Genomic DNA, 12,897 nt, shown 5'->3' on the forward strand with positions numbered 1-12,897 from the left:
TACTTTAGCTTACCATTGATTATCAGTGGTTGAACATGGCTAAGACCCCATCTCATTCTTGCTATCTTGTTTGAGGCAGTAAGAACAGGCTTCACTGAGATGATTTTCTTTTGCCAACCTGGCTAGTGTACTCTTGCTTAAATCAAGCTTGGATGCCATCTTCCGGATGGTAGTTCTTTCAAGGACCGAAAGATCTCTTACCTTGCCAACATCAAGTTGAATTTTATCTTTGTGCTTGATGTCTCTAACACGATCTCTTATATTGACAGGCAATCCACACTCAATTTGGAGTTTTGCTTCGGCCCAGATTCTGTGCACTGACTTCCGGCTAACTCCATACTCTTTGGCTGCCTTTTCAATACATCCATATGGTACATTACCTCCAGAGCTCGATTTTAGCAGATTTTGAGCTATCAGATTTTTGGTGATGACTTCTAACATGCGTGATTCTCTGGGAGCAGACTCCATTAGCCCAGTGATGAAATTATTCTGAGGGCAAATTTTCAACAAATATCATTTTGGTTGGTGTAGTTGCTCCTTTAGTAAGTTGTGTCACTTTGAATTTACCTCCTAAATTGTGTGTGTAAAGATGTTGTACTGAAAACAAATTTCCCTCCGATGTTTACTTTAATTTCCCTCCTAAATGTTGTGGGTTTTGGAATTTTCCTCCTAGAAAAAATCCCAAATGTAATTGATGTATGGCAGCTGACAGCTTCCTTATTTCAAATGAAATGACCGAAATTTTTATTAGTGTAATTCATTGTCATTGGCTTTTTTTCCTGATTATTAGTGCTGAAAAATAAATTTAATGCATTAAATTCTATTGTTAAAACATTAATTACACTAATAAAGTGGAAGAAAAAAAATTAAGTATACTCACCTTCACCACATTGAATAACCAACAATAAAAGCAAAACGAATTAATGTGGGATCCATATTCCACTACACAACCCCATTTATTATAAAGTCAGCACAATTTCTTAATACTCATGCCAGGTCAAACCGGACCAATCTTTCTGGGACGGAGGGAGTATTTATTTTTATAAAATAATGTTATGTGTGATAACAACACCCTGCGCCCGTGGCCGGCCGAATGCACAGGGGATCCAAATTTTTTTTGTTTTTCTCTTTTTTACTTTATTAATTTTTTATTAAAATTTGTGACATTCACAAATGAGACTATTTTTATTTGGATGGAGTGTTATTATTTAGCCCCAACATTCAAACTAAGATAATCTTATTATTAATGAATATTAGATTTAGGTTTGAATTCTTATTAAGATTTATCAATCTTATACTTTTAATATTTTAATATACTGTTATGGGTTAGACAATAAAAACATTGAATGAAGAACTCAATCTCACACCTAAACTAAATGCCCCTATATAATTAGATAGCAGATCTTTTACTGTTCGTGATTGATTAACAATATGATTCAATATGAATTGTTATTATTAAGATTTATCACTCCTATTATTTTTATGAAATATCAATTAGTATATAAATTTAGAATAAATGATATAACTACGCATCGCATATATGATACTCACTGATAATTGAATTTAGAAATTTTCCAGGTGGGCCGTGCTGTCATAGACCCCATCATAGGCTTGGGGTTTCTGTTATAAAATATTCAATTTGAAACTAATCAAAACCCAAATTGTCGAAGAAAAAAATTATACTCTCTGTCCCATTAAAAATAAAAAACATTTTTCTTTTTTATCTGTCCCATTAAAAATGAAATGTTTTCTAAAATAGAAACAACTATATCTCTACTTTTTTATCTCTCTTACTATACTCTCTCTTCATTGACTCACAAAACAACACTACATAAAATCCCGTGCCGATTTCCAAATATTTCATTTTAAGTGGGACGGAGGGAGTACAATTTAATTCGAATGATTCATACTGAATTTAGTATTTTTTTTCGATTCGATTATTCGAATTACAAATATTTAGTATGCCCGTGCCTATAGACTTGCACATATAGTAGTTATAGAATAATGATAAAATGCAAATTCTATACATTGCACAAACTCCAGACTCCTCGACACATTGGTATCAATATGTGCACATATTGTAAAATTTTAAGACTTTGAAGTCAACAAAGCGTCAACCGTTGAAACTGTGTTGATATTTTTTGTGGATGTTATATATTGTCATCTGTTGACATCTTCAAATGGTCCAAAATTTGGAGTTTATATACTCCTATTTAGAGTTTGCATTTAATGACATCCCGGTAGTTATATAATTATATCTAAGTAATACCAAACCGATATCTCGAAGATTCAAATTAGGAAATCATTCTTTAAGGTCACTATTTGTAAGCTAAACTGATAGTACATATAATCTTTAATATAGAAACTCTTTTATTTTTGGTCCTTTTCCTAAAAATAGGATTTTCCAATTTAGGAAATGGATCCATAATTTACTAGTATGAATATCACTATTTTTTCACTTCATCTCTCTTACTTTATTTATTTTCTCTCTTCCTTTATTAAAGATATATTTGCTCACATCAGCTCAACACTTGGGCAAATTCTGATGAGGAATGGATTTAAGAGTTGTATTAAATCTTGACCGTTGATAGGCTTGTAGATGGATTAAATTCTGACTGTTAGATCAACTAATTAGTTGATTGTTTAGCTTTACCTTTTAAAGCATGGAGAGTTAGGGCTCACACTTTGTAATTCATTTTTCTTCCTCATTAATCTCAGCTCAATGAAATTCAATTCTCTCTCAGCTTATTTTTTTTATTCTTCCGCAAATCTTTGATTCCAATTGTTAACAACTAGCGCCTTCCGGTGGGAAGGGATCAATCGGAGTTGATTGTGTTCTATCTTCAATTGTTAACTAAGTCTCTCGCCAATTGATACGCTCGGATTTTGGTCCGTTTTTTATGTCAAGTCACTCTACACGTCCATTATTTGAATATTTCATCTATCTTGGTATTTTGACGTGTTTTGTGAGAAATATGCATAATTGAGCCGAAAAAGGGAGTCAAAACGCAAAGTCTAGAAATCTGGTGTCAGGCGGCGACCAGCGACTGCCGCGAAGTTGTACGGCGACCGTCGGCACGTGGCGGCCAGAGCAATATAGCGGCCCATCTCGGAATAATTACACTTGGAAGAGAGTCTCGCCCGGCGACCGCCGGAAGTCATGCGACGGTCCGCCGCCGAAGAAACAGAGACTCTGGACTCCAACGCGGCAACCGCCGGTCAAGGTGCGGTGGCCAGCCGGAGAAAGGCTGCGAATCTGATTAGACCTAGGTCTGCTCCAAGATTTACCATATTTTGAAGATCCTTTCCTTCTACAATGTGGATTGGCTTTCCCCTATAAATAGGACCTCAAGCTTCATCAACCAGAGAGGTTCTTTTTGCAAAATAATTCACAGTGATTAAAGGCTAGAGTACTTCAATTGCGCAAGGAGTTGAAGAAGGATTTCAAGAACATCAAGAACGACAAGGATTCAACCTACGGGTTTTATTATCTTCAGTTTTATGTTCAAATTGTCTTCCCTTCAATCTATGTGTTTAGCTTATTCCATTATGTGTAACTAAACTCATAGGATTCTAGGGATGTGTTAGTAACGACATTGGTTATATAATTCCTTTTTCTATTTAATATTCGTTTTGTTTTTACTATGTTTCTTCCCTTAGTAATCCTAATGCTTCATGAATGAGTCACACAATTGTGTATGATTTAATATAGCTTGCTTCATAACTGCGAGAGAGTTCTAGCGAGTTAGATCCACTTAGTAGAGGCTACAGTTAGCTTCCCTTAAAATGACACTGTTAATTGAGAGTGGGGACTTTTCAAGGGTCTTAGGAGCTTTATGGAGTTACGTGTTAGGATTGACAACCCTAATATTGTAATCAACGTTTGCATCGCATGAGCATAAGCTAGGTGACTCGTCCTACCAAAGTAATAACTGTGCTAGGGTATTGTAGTTTGGAATTTGTATAACCATAACTGTGAACGCACTGTTGGGGTTTGGAGCCCTTTGCACAGCGGAAGACTTGTACAAAACAAATAAATCATATACGGATCTATTTGACCGATTATGGGATCAATCAATTCACATGTTAAACAGATAATTGCATGCTAGAACGCAAATAATTCATGTTCATAGAAAGTAAATCCTAAACATGAATTCTACGGTTTAGAGTTACCGATTTGATTCTCCAAAGGATCATCGATTGCTCGCGCCTTCTCCACGTGATGATCTTTAATACTAGACCACGGATCTTCTCTCTGGTTCCCGAACTGTATCTCAATATCAGGGTGGGCTGATCTTATCAAAATACTAGAACTCGAATAAAGAAGACAGAAGAAATCCTTTTGGGTAAAGGAGTAGAAATCGAAATCTCCTTTAGCTGGGGGGGGGGGGAGGGGGGCGAAAATTTCAAAATTTTCAAGTATGAAAATTGTGATCATTCTGTCTCCTTTATTCTCCTATTTATATTAAGTTCCTTTTGAGCCCAAACAGGGATCTATGGAAAGTTTTGGATATGGGCTCGCCCAATTAGCTTTTTACTAATTAAATTGAACCCACAATTTAATACAAGCTTATATTGGAATATTACGAGCAGCCACTACAGAAGTAATATTGAACTCTCCCCATCCAAATCCGAAATTATAAGTAATCCGGGTTTCCACTTTTATTATTTATTTCCCGCGCTTAAGATATAAATGTCCATTAATTAATTAATGTCTGCTATGGACTTAATTAATTAATATCTTATTAATTCCAAGATTGGACTTAGCAAGAAACACTTATTTATTATTCATAGAGTAATAAAACTCCAACTGGCCAGTTTTCCGAATAATAAAACCTTGTTCGAGCTCCTCTTGAGGACATTATCAAACGAGACTCACCTCGTGCACGTTTCAACATAATAGCAATCCTAGCACCGGTAGATATTAATCACCACTACCCAACCGGTCTACTAAACAAAAGACTTAGACTTTGTTTGCTTTTTATACATTTAAATGTTTATAAAACATCTTATAAATGCACAAACAAACACAATGTAATAATAATAGTGATTCTATTCGTGCGGAACTGCTCGAATAATACTGAATCGGGTTAAAAGTGGATTATAGAGTTTTACGTATACAAGCAAGATTCTATTCGAGCGAAACTTGCTCGAAACATGCTTTTCAGTATACCAAACCTAACACGCACATCCCTGGAATTCCCTTATCTCTATCGTTTATCTCTGTGTTTTATTTGCATTCAGTTGATAAAATACTTTCTATTGTTTTTTAGTTTTCAAAAGTTTTCAAATTCTCTTGTTTCTCCAAATAGTAATTGAGTCTTAGTAGAAGATAGACAGTCTGTGTTTTCCTTCCCCGTGTTCGATATCTGGTACCGACCTTTAGCTATATTATATATACTTTGTATACTTGCAGGTTTATTTAGTGCTAATAAATAGTGCATCAAGTTTTTGGCGCCGTTGCCGGGGAAGACAATTCACTTTGAAGTGATATCTTCAAACGAATAATTTTGCTACTTTGGATTTTAATCGCTTTCATTTTATTTTTATTTTTATTTCCTTCTTGTTTTAATAGATTTTCCTAAAGGTATGGAGAATCCATATGGTTACTTTAATGAGCAGCAAGAGGGATATTACGAGGAGTGTTATAGCCCCGACCATGGGGGATCACACTACGTCCCAAATTGCTCTGATTACTCCTACAATGCACAAGATTACTGGTCTAATAATTATTCTGAAATATGTGCAGGTATGGAGGATCAACCCCGCTCCAATTTGGAGGATCTGCTAGAAATCTGCATTGCTGAAGTTCTCGAACATAGAAAGGTGACGAATCAGAGGCTGGAAAATCTGGAAAGGAATACAAGCATCTTGGAAAGAGGGTTGGCGAACCTCGTCACTCAAGTCGGGATGCTGGAATTCAACATTGGGATCCTAGCCACGACCATAGGGAGCAAGCACACTCCAGGTACGCTTCCTAGCTTGCCAGAGATAAACCCGAAAGGAAAGTGTCATGCTGTGCAATTGCGTAGTGGAACCACATATCAACCTCCGGAGACAGGAGACCTAGGCAGGGGAAGAAGGGAGGTAAAAAGTCGCCCAGCAACAAGTCTGTCGAAGACGTACGGCAGCCCACCGGACCACAACACGGCGAACCGCCAGCTACTCCCCAGCAGGACGAGACAAACTCTGTAACTGACACTAATGAAATCCCGGCGGCCGCCACACCCCATCGCGGCGGTCTGCCAGCTGAGCGGCAGCAGTCAGACGCACCACCACACAACAGTGTCACCATCCCATATCCTCAATGATTGAAGAGCAAGAAGCTTGACGCCCAGTTTGCCAAATTCTTGGAAGCAATGAGCAAGGTCTACATCAACATCCCACTGGTGGAAGCCCTGCAACAAATGCCCAATTATGCCAAATTTTTGAAAGATGTGGTAGCCAAGAAAAGAAAATGGGGAAAGTACGAGTCAGTGGGCTTAACAGAGAACTGCAGCGCTATCATCCAAAAGGGATTACCCACTAAACACAAGGATCCAGGGAGTTTCACTTTATCTTGTGTTTTAGGTAATGATGTGAAAGGTAAGGCATTGTGTGATCTAGGATCTAATATTAATTTGATGCCTTTATTTTTTTACAGGAAACTTGATGTTGATAACATCCGCCCCACCTCAATCACGTTGCAAATGATAGATCAGAGCACAACTACACTAATGGGAATAATGGAAGATGTCTTGGTAAGAGTTGGGGAATTTATTTTCCCAGTTGATTTTGTTGTGCTAGATATGCAGGAAGACAAGAAGGTGCCTTTGATTCTTGGAAGGCCATTTCTAGCTGCTGGGGGAGCCATGATAGATGTACAGAAGGGAGAGCTTACATTGAAGTTACACGACGAAAGCATCGCATTCAACATCTATGACGTCCTGAAATTCCATGGAAAGAAGGGGGCAGAAGGCTATCAAGAATGTAGTGTCATCTAAGTCGTCACAGATTTTGTGGGAGAAGTGGAAGTCACCTATCATCAAACCCAGGATCCTCTTGAATCTTGTCTCATAAATTCTTTCACACCTAGTGCTGACTTATCTTCTTGTGATGCTAATGTGTGTGTTAAGTTGCAGAATTGGAAGTGCTACCGGAAAGAATTCCTCAAAAGGGGAATGCGTTCTTGCCATTATGCACCCCCATAGAAGAGGCAGAAAGGAAGAAAGCAGTGGGGAAGCCACCGGGACCGCCAAAGGTAGAGCTGAAGCCACTCCCCGAGCATCTCAGGTACGCATTCTTAGGACCAGATAACACCTTTCCAGTTGTTGTATCCGCTACTTTGAGTGAAAAAGAGTGAGAAACTTTTGTGTGAGTTGAACAAGTATAGGTCTGCCATAGGATGGTCTATTAGTGATTTGAAGGGGATTAGCCCAACCACGTGCATGCATAGAATTTTACTTGAGGAAGGGCATAAACGTCGTGTGCAAAACTAATGTACACTTAATCCTATCATGCAAGATGTAGTGAGGAAAGAGGTGATAAAGTTACTAGATACAGGGATTATCTATGCAATATCTGATAGTGAATGGATAAGTCCTACACAAGTAGTAGCTAAGAAAGGGGGGATGAATGTAGTGTCCGATCAGGATGGAGAGATGATAGCCACGAGATTAGCTATAGTTGGAGAGTGTGCATTGATTATAGGATGTTAAATGCGGCCACTAGGAAAGATCATTTCCCTTTGCCTTTCATTGAATAGATGCTTGATAGATTAGGGGGATATGATTACTACTGCTTTCTTGATGGTTATTCTAGGTATAATCAGATGCTCCCGAAGATCAACATAAGTCTGCTTTCATTGATCAGATGCTCCCGAAGATCAACATAAGTCTGCTTTCACATGTTCGTATGGTATTTATGCTTATAGGAAAATGTCATTTGGCTTATGTAATGCTCCTGCTACTTTTCAGAGATGTATGATGGCTATATTTCATGACTTGATTGAGAAAGTGATGGAGGTTTTTATGGACGATTTTTCTGTGTTTGGCAAATCTTGTGATCATTATCTTGAGAATCTAGCTAAGGTTTTGCAGAGATGCGTAGAAACTAACCTCATTCTCAATTGGGAAAAATGTCACTTTATGGTAACAGAAGGTATAGTTCTAGGGCATAAAGTGTCTTCTGCAAGGATAGAAGTCGACAGGACGAAGATTGCGGCCATTGAGAAACTCCCACCTCCATCCAATAAAAATGGAGTAAGAAGTTTTCTAGGACACGCAAGTTTCTACCAGAGATTCATCAAGGATTTTTCAAAAATCTCTAAACCTCTTTATAAATTGCTTGAGAAAGATGTAAAATTTAATTTTACTTCTGATTGCTTGCAGGCTTTTGAGACCTTGAAGAGAGCTCTAGTAAGCGCTCCCGTCCTCATCACACCAGATTGGAGTCAACCATTTGAAATTATGTGCGACGCAAGTGATATTGCAGTTGGCTCAGCTCTGGGGCAGAAGAACTTTAGATTCTGCTCAGGCTAATTATACAACTACTGAATGGGAGATGCTTGCTATCGTGTATTCTTTTGATAAATTTAGAGCTTATCTTGTTGGGACTAAAACTATTGTTTATACTGACCATGCAGCTATTAGGCATTTGTTTGCAAAGAAGGATGCAAAGCCCAGGCTTATCCGATAGATCTTGCTACTCCAAAAATTTGATGTTGAAATAAGGGACAGAAAAGGGTGTGAGAATGTGGTAGCAGATCATTTGTCACGGTTGGAACATCCAGTGGAAGGACAAGATTTATCACAAGAATCAAAATCAACGAGGACTTCCCCGATGAGCATTTGTTCTTCACTCAAGCCACCTTTCCATGGTACGCTGATATTGTTAATTATTTAGCAGCCAATGTACATCCTCCCAATCTTACTCCTTATCAGAAAAAGAAATTTTATAGAGATATACGATTTTACTTTTGGGATGAGCCCTACTTGTCCAGAAGATGTGCATATACTATACTTGGGAGGTGTGTACCTCAAGAGGATTGGACGGCCATAGTCGAGAGGTGACATTCGTCCCTAACTGGGGGGCATTTTGGTGTGCAAAGAATCGCGATAAAAATTTTGCAGAGCAGTTTCTATTGGCCTACCATCTTTCGCGACTCTGCTAGCTTTGTTCTCCAATGCAATGAATGCCAACGAACGAGAGGAATATCTAAGAAGAAGGAGATGCCTATGAACACCATCATTGAGGTAGAATTTTTTGACGTATGGGGGATAGATTTTATGAGACCATTCCCAAAATTAGGAGAGTACCATTACATCTTACTTGCAGTAGAGTATGTTTCTAGATGGGTGGAAGCAATTCCAACCAGAACTAACGATTCTAAAGTTGTCATTGCGTTTGTTAGAAAAAACATCTTTTGCAGGTTTGGTACACCCCGTGCTCTTATTAGTGATGGAGGATCTCACTTCAACAATAGATGGTTAGACAACGTGTTGGATAAATACGGAGTCAAGCATAGAGTCACTTCGCAATATCACCCTCAAGCGAATGGACAAACCGAGCTAGCAAACAGGGAGATCAAGTCGGTCCTTCAAAAGACGGTAAGCGCGAACAGAAAAGATTGGGCACTTTGGTTAGATGATGCATTGTGGGCGTATCGTACCGCCTACAAAGGTCCAATAGGTATGTCTCCTTATCAACTTGTGTTTGGGAAATCATGTCATTTACCCTCTTGAGATGGAGTAGAGGTCATATTGGGCAATCAAGAAGTTGTACCAAGATTTTCACAAGGCCGGTGAGGAAAGGCGTCTTTTTCTTAATGAGATGGACGAATTTCGAATAAAGCCTATGACAGTTCATCCACCTACAAGGAACGAATGAAAGCTTATCATGATAGGATGATCAGTCCAAGAGAGCTCACCCTGGGGGATGTAGTTTTGTTGCACAATTCGAGACTCTCTCTGTTCCCCGAAAAGTTGAAGTCTAAATGGACCGGCCCTTACATGATCAAGAAAATATATAATCGTGGAACAGTGGAGTTGCTAGCCCCGGATGGACAGTTGTTTCAATCTAATGGCCACCGTGTGAAGAAATACTACAGTTCAGACAAGGTGTTGGAGGAAGAGGTTGATCTAGTGGAACCACCCAAGGAGTAAAAGGGGGTAAAGTCAAGCTAATGACTTTAAAAGAGCGCTTGTTGGGAGGCAACCCATCCATGTTTTTGACGATTTTTGCTTTAATTCTTAAGTATTTTTTTGGTTTTGGTTTAATTTTCTGCTTTGAAAAATTATCCTAGGTTCTGACCCTTACGTGGAGATCGATGCAAGCTCTACGGGGGTCCGCCACCTGAACGTTGGAACCATCTGACATCATGCGGCGACCGCCGAATGGCCGCGGCAGACCGCCACCTGAGCATAGTTTCCAGTGCGATTTTCGAATTTTTCCGAATTTACGCCCCGTCAAGCCTCTACGAGAATATTTTTTTTTCAAGGTATGTTTTCTTTTTAGTAGTTCACTCATGCCCCAACCGACTCTACAAACTTATCTTACACTTTGTTGTAAATAAGTTTGGGGGGATGAAGTGGTGGACCGTGAGTTTAGGTTTTTGTTTTAGGGTTTCCATTTTTGTTTTAAGTTTTTGCTTTTGTTTTTTGAAACCCCGTAGGAGAATTTTGTGTTCTAAAAAATGTTTTATTGAATCCATATTGTGAACTTAACATGAAGAACTTAGAAACACGCATGCTTAGGGACACACTTTAGATCGAGTTGCCGATGATATTACATTCCATCTATGTTTAAGTGTGGCTTAACGTTTTGATTTGATGGTTTGGTGAAAAGGTGCATAATTAATGAATTGCTTGTTCGCATTGAATCATGCTTTATGCCTTGTGAGGATTTGAGCCTTAATTTCTTTCTTGTGTGATTTATCTGCATTCATGTATATGTTTCTAGAACATGCTCTTAGTCTTGCCTAAGTTTACATATTGTTTAAGTTGATAAGGGAAGATGTTAGGCCATCTTTTCTAGCCTATTTTTATACCCAAATTTTTCGACCCTTTCAAAATTTCAAAATTTTTCCCTTTGGAACCAATTTTGAGCCTATAAGCCTATTCATTGGAAGCCAAAATAAATGGGGAGAATTCCTTGGGTTAGTATAGTATCTATTATCTTTTGTAAAGGAATTGGAGAGATAAGGAGGAGAATATAAAAGTAGTGTGCTTAATGTAAAGAAAGTACAAGTTGTTAAATAGTGAAAAATTCAAAATATGTGCTTGATTTTAGAAAGGATACTTATGAAAAAGAAAAAGAAAGAAAAAGAGAAAAAAGAGAGAAAAAAAAAGGTTGTGAAAGGTTGTGAAAAAGAAAAAGGAAATAAAAGGTTTGGAAAGTGAGTTGAAAGTGAAAAATAAAGTGTTATAAGTGTCTTGGGTTTAGAAAACTGGAGTCAATTTAACTCTACTTGGGATATTTCTACTTTTTAGCCAAATATTCCTCACCTACCAAATAGCCAACATTACAACCAAAGATAAAGACCTTTCGGACTTTTGATGCTTAATCACATCGAGTAGAGGAGGGATTAGACTTTGAGCAAGCCTATGGTAAACTTTGCATGATGCATGATTTGAGAGTTATATACACATTACCTTTATACACTTTGAGAGTGAGAGAACACTTCCCATCTTTGGAAGTTTGTCACATGTGAGTGCTTGAATTCAAGGTGTTCCACGAGTTAGTAATGAAAGTGCACTAATAAGTCTTGCTTGATTTAATTGCGTTAATACATGCTTAATCTATTCTTTCATCTTTTGACGCAATTACTATGTCTAGTCCTTGTGCATTCTGTGCGTCTATTCTTGTGTCTTTATTGTTTTGTTCGAGCACTACCAGAAATTTAGCCTAATACTACACCAAACTTGTTGCACTTTTCTAAAAGTGCCAGTATACGTAGTCAATCAATACATCAATCTTAAACGGCATTTATTTCCAACACTAGGATGGCATTTCAAAATAATTGTAAGGAAAAGAAACATTTAGTCACGCTTCTGTTAAGAAGCTAGTTATGATTATTTATTTCACCAAAATTAAAAAATATATCGCTCCAAACATACTCGCCCAATTTCCCCCCCAAAAATTCCCCCCAATTTTTCCCCCAAATATACCATTATTTCCCCCCCTCCCCCAATTTTTCCCCCAAAATTCTCAATTTTCAGCTTCTAACTCATTTTGCACTTAATTTTAGCCATCTACAGAGAAAACCACCGCTTCTATGTACTCTGCAATCTGCTGCCAAGAAATAACAAATCAAGCAACAAAGCTTAATGTTTTTCTCTTCGGAAACTTGTATTCATGGCGATCTTCGTCCTATTGTCTCGATTTTTTCTATTTGAAGGTTAATTGTGTTTAATTTGTGAAGGTTACATGGAAATTAGATTCAACCACCGGCAGAGTGAAGAAGCTCAGTCGCTACCGCATCGAAACCTGTTGGTCTTGAGCTTCACAAATCGGAACTACTCCTGAGAAGGTGAGTTCTCACTTCATACACAAATTGTTGTTTTAATTCTAGTGACAAAATAAGAATCTTCGCAAGTTTCTGTGCAATCCCAAAATAATGATATGATATAGGAGTATGTTTTGTTTAATTAATTAGAGATCGCTTATGTGTTTCTTTATTTCTTTTTCGTTCTCCTTATAAATATTAGTTGATGTGAATATATAGGCTTAGAATTAGACTTACTGTGGGTCATATTATGATCATGTCAAATGTTGGTGGATATGTGGCTTTCTTGGGAATTCCTAAGGAGAGGATGTATATTGTTGTATCATGAATTTCTTTTCTAGATTCTCATATTATATTTCATTTGCATATTTTAGCCCTGAGACTCATGTTAAATTTAAGATCCATCTCTTTTT

This window comes from Salvia hispanica, chromosome 6 (assembly GCF_029641045.1).
Source record: "Salvia hispanica isolate PSC_SH4W2 chromosome 6, Shi_PSC_v1, whole genome shotgun sequence".
NCBI lineage: Eukaryota > Viridiplantae > Streptophyta > Magnoliopsida > Lamiales > Lamiaceae > Salvia > Salvia hispanica.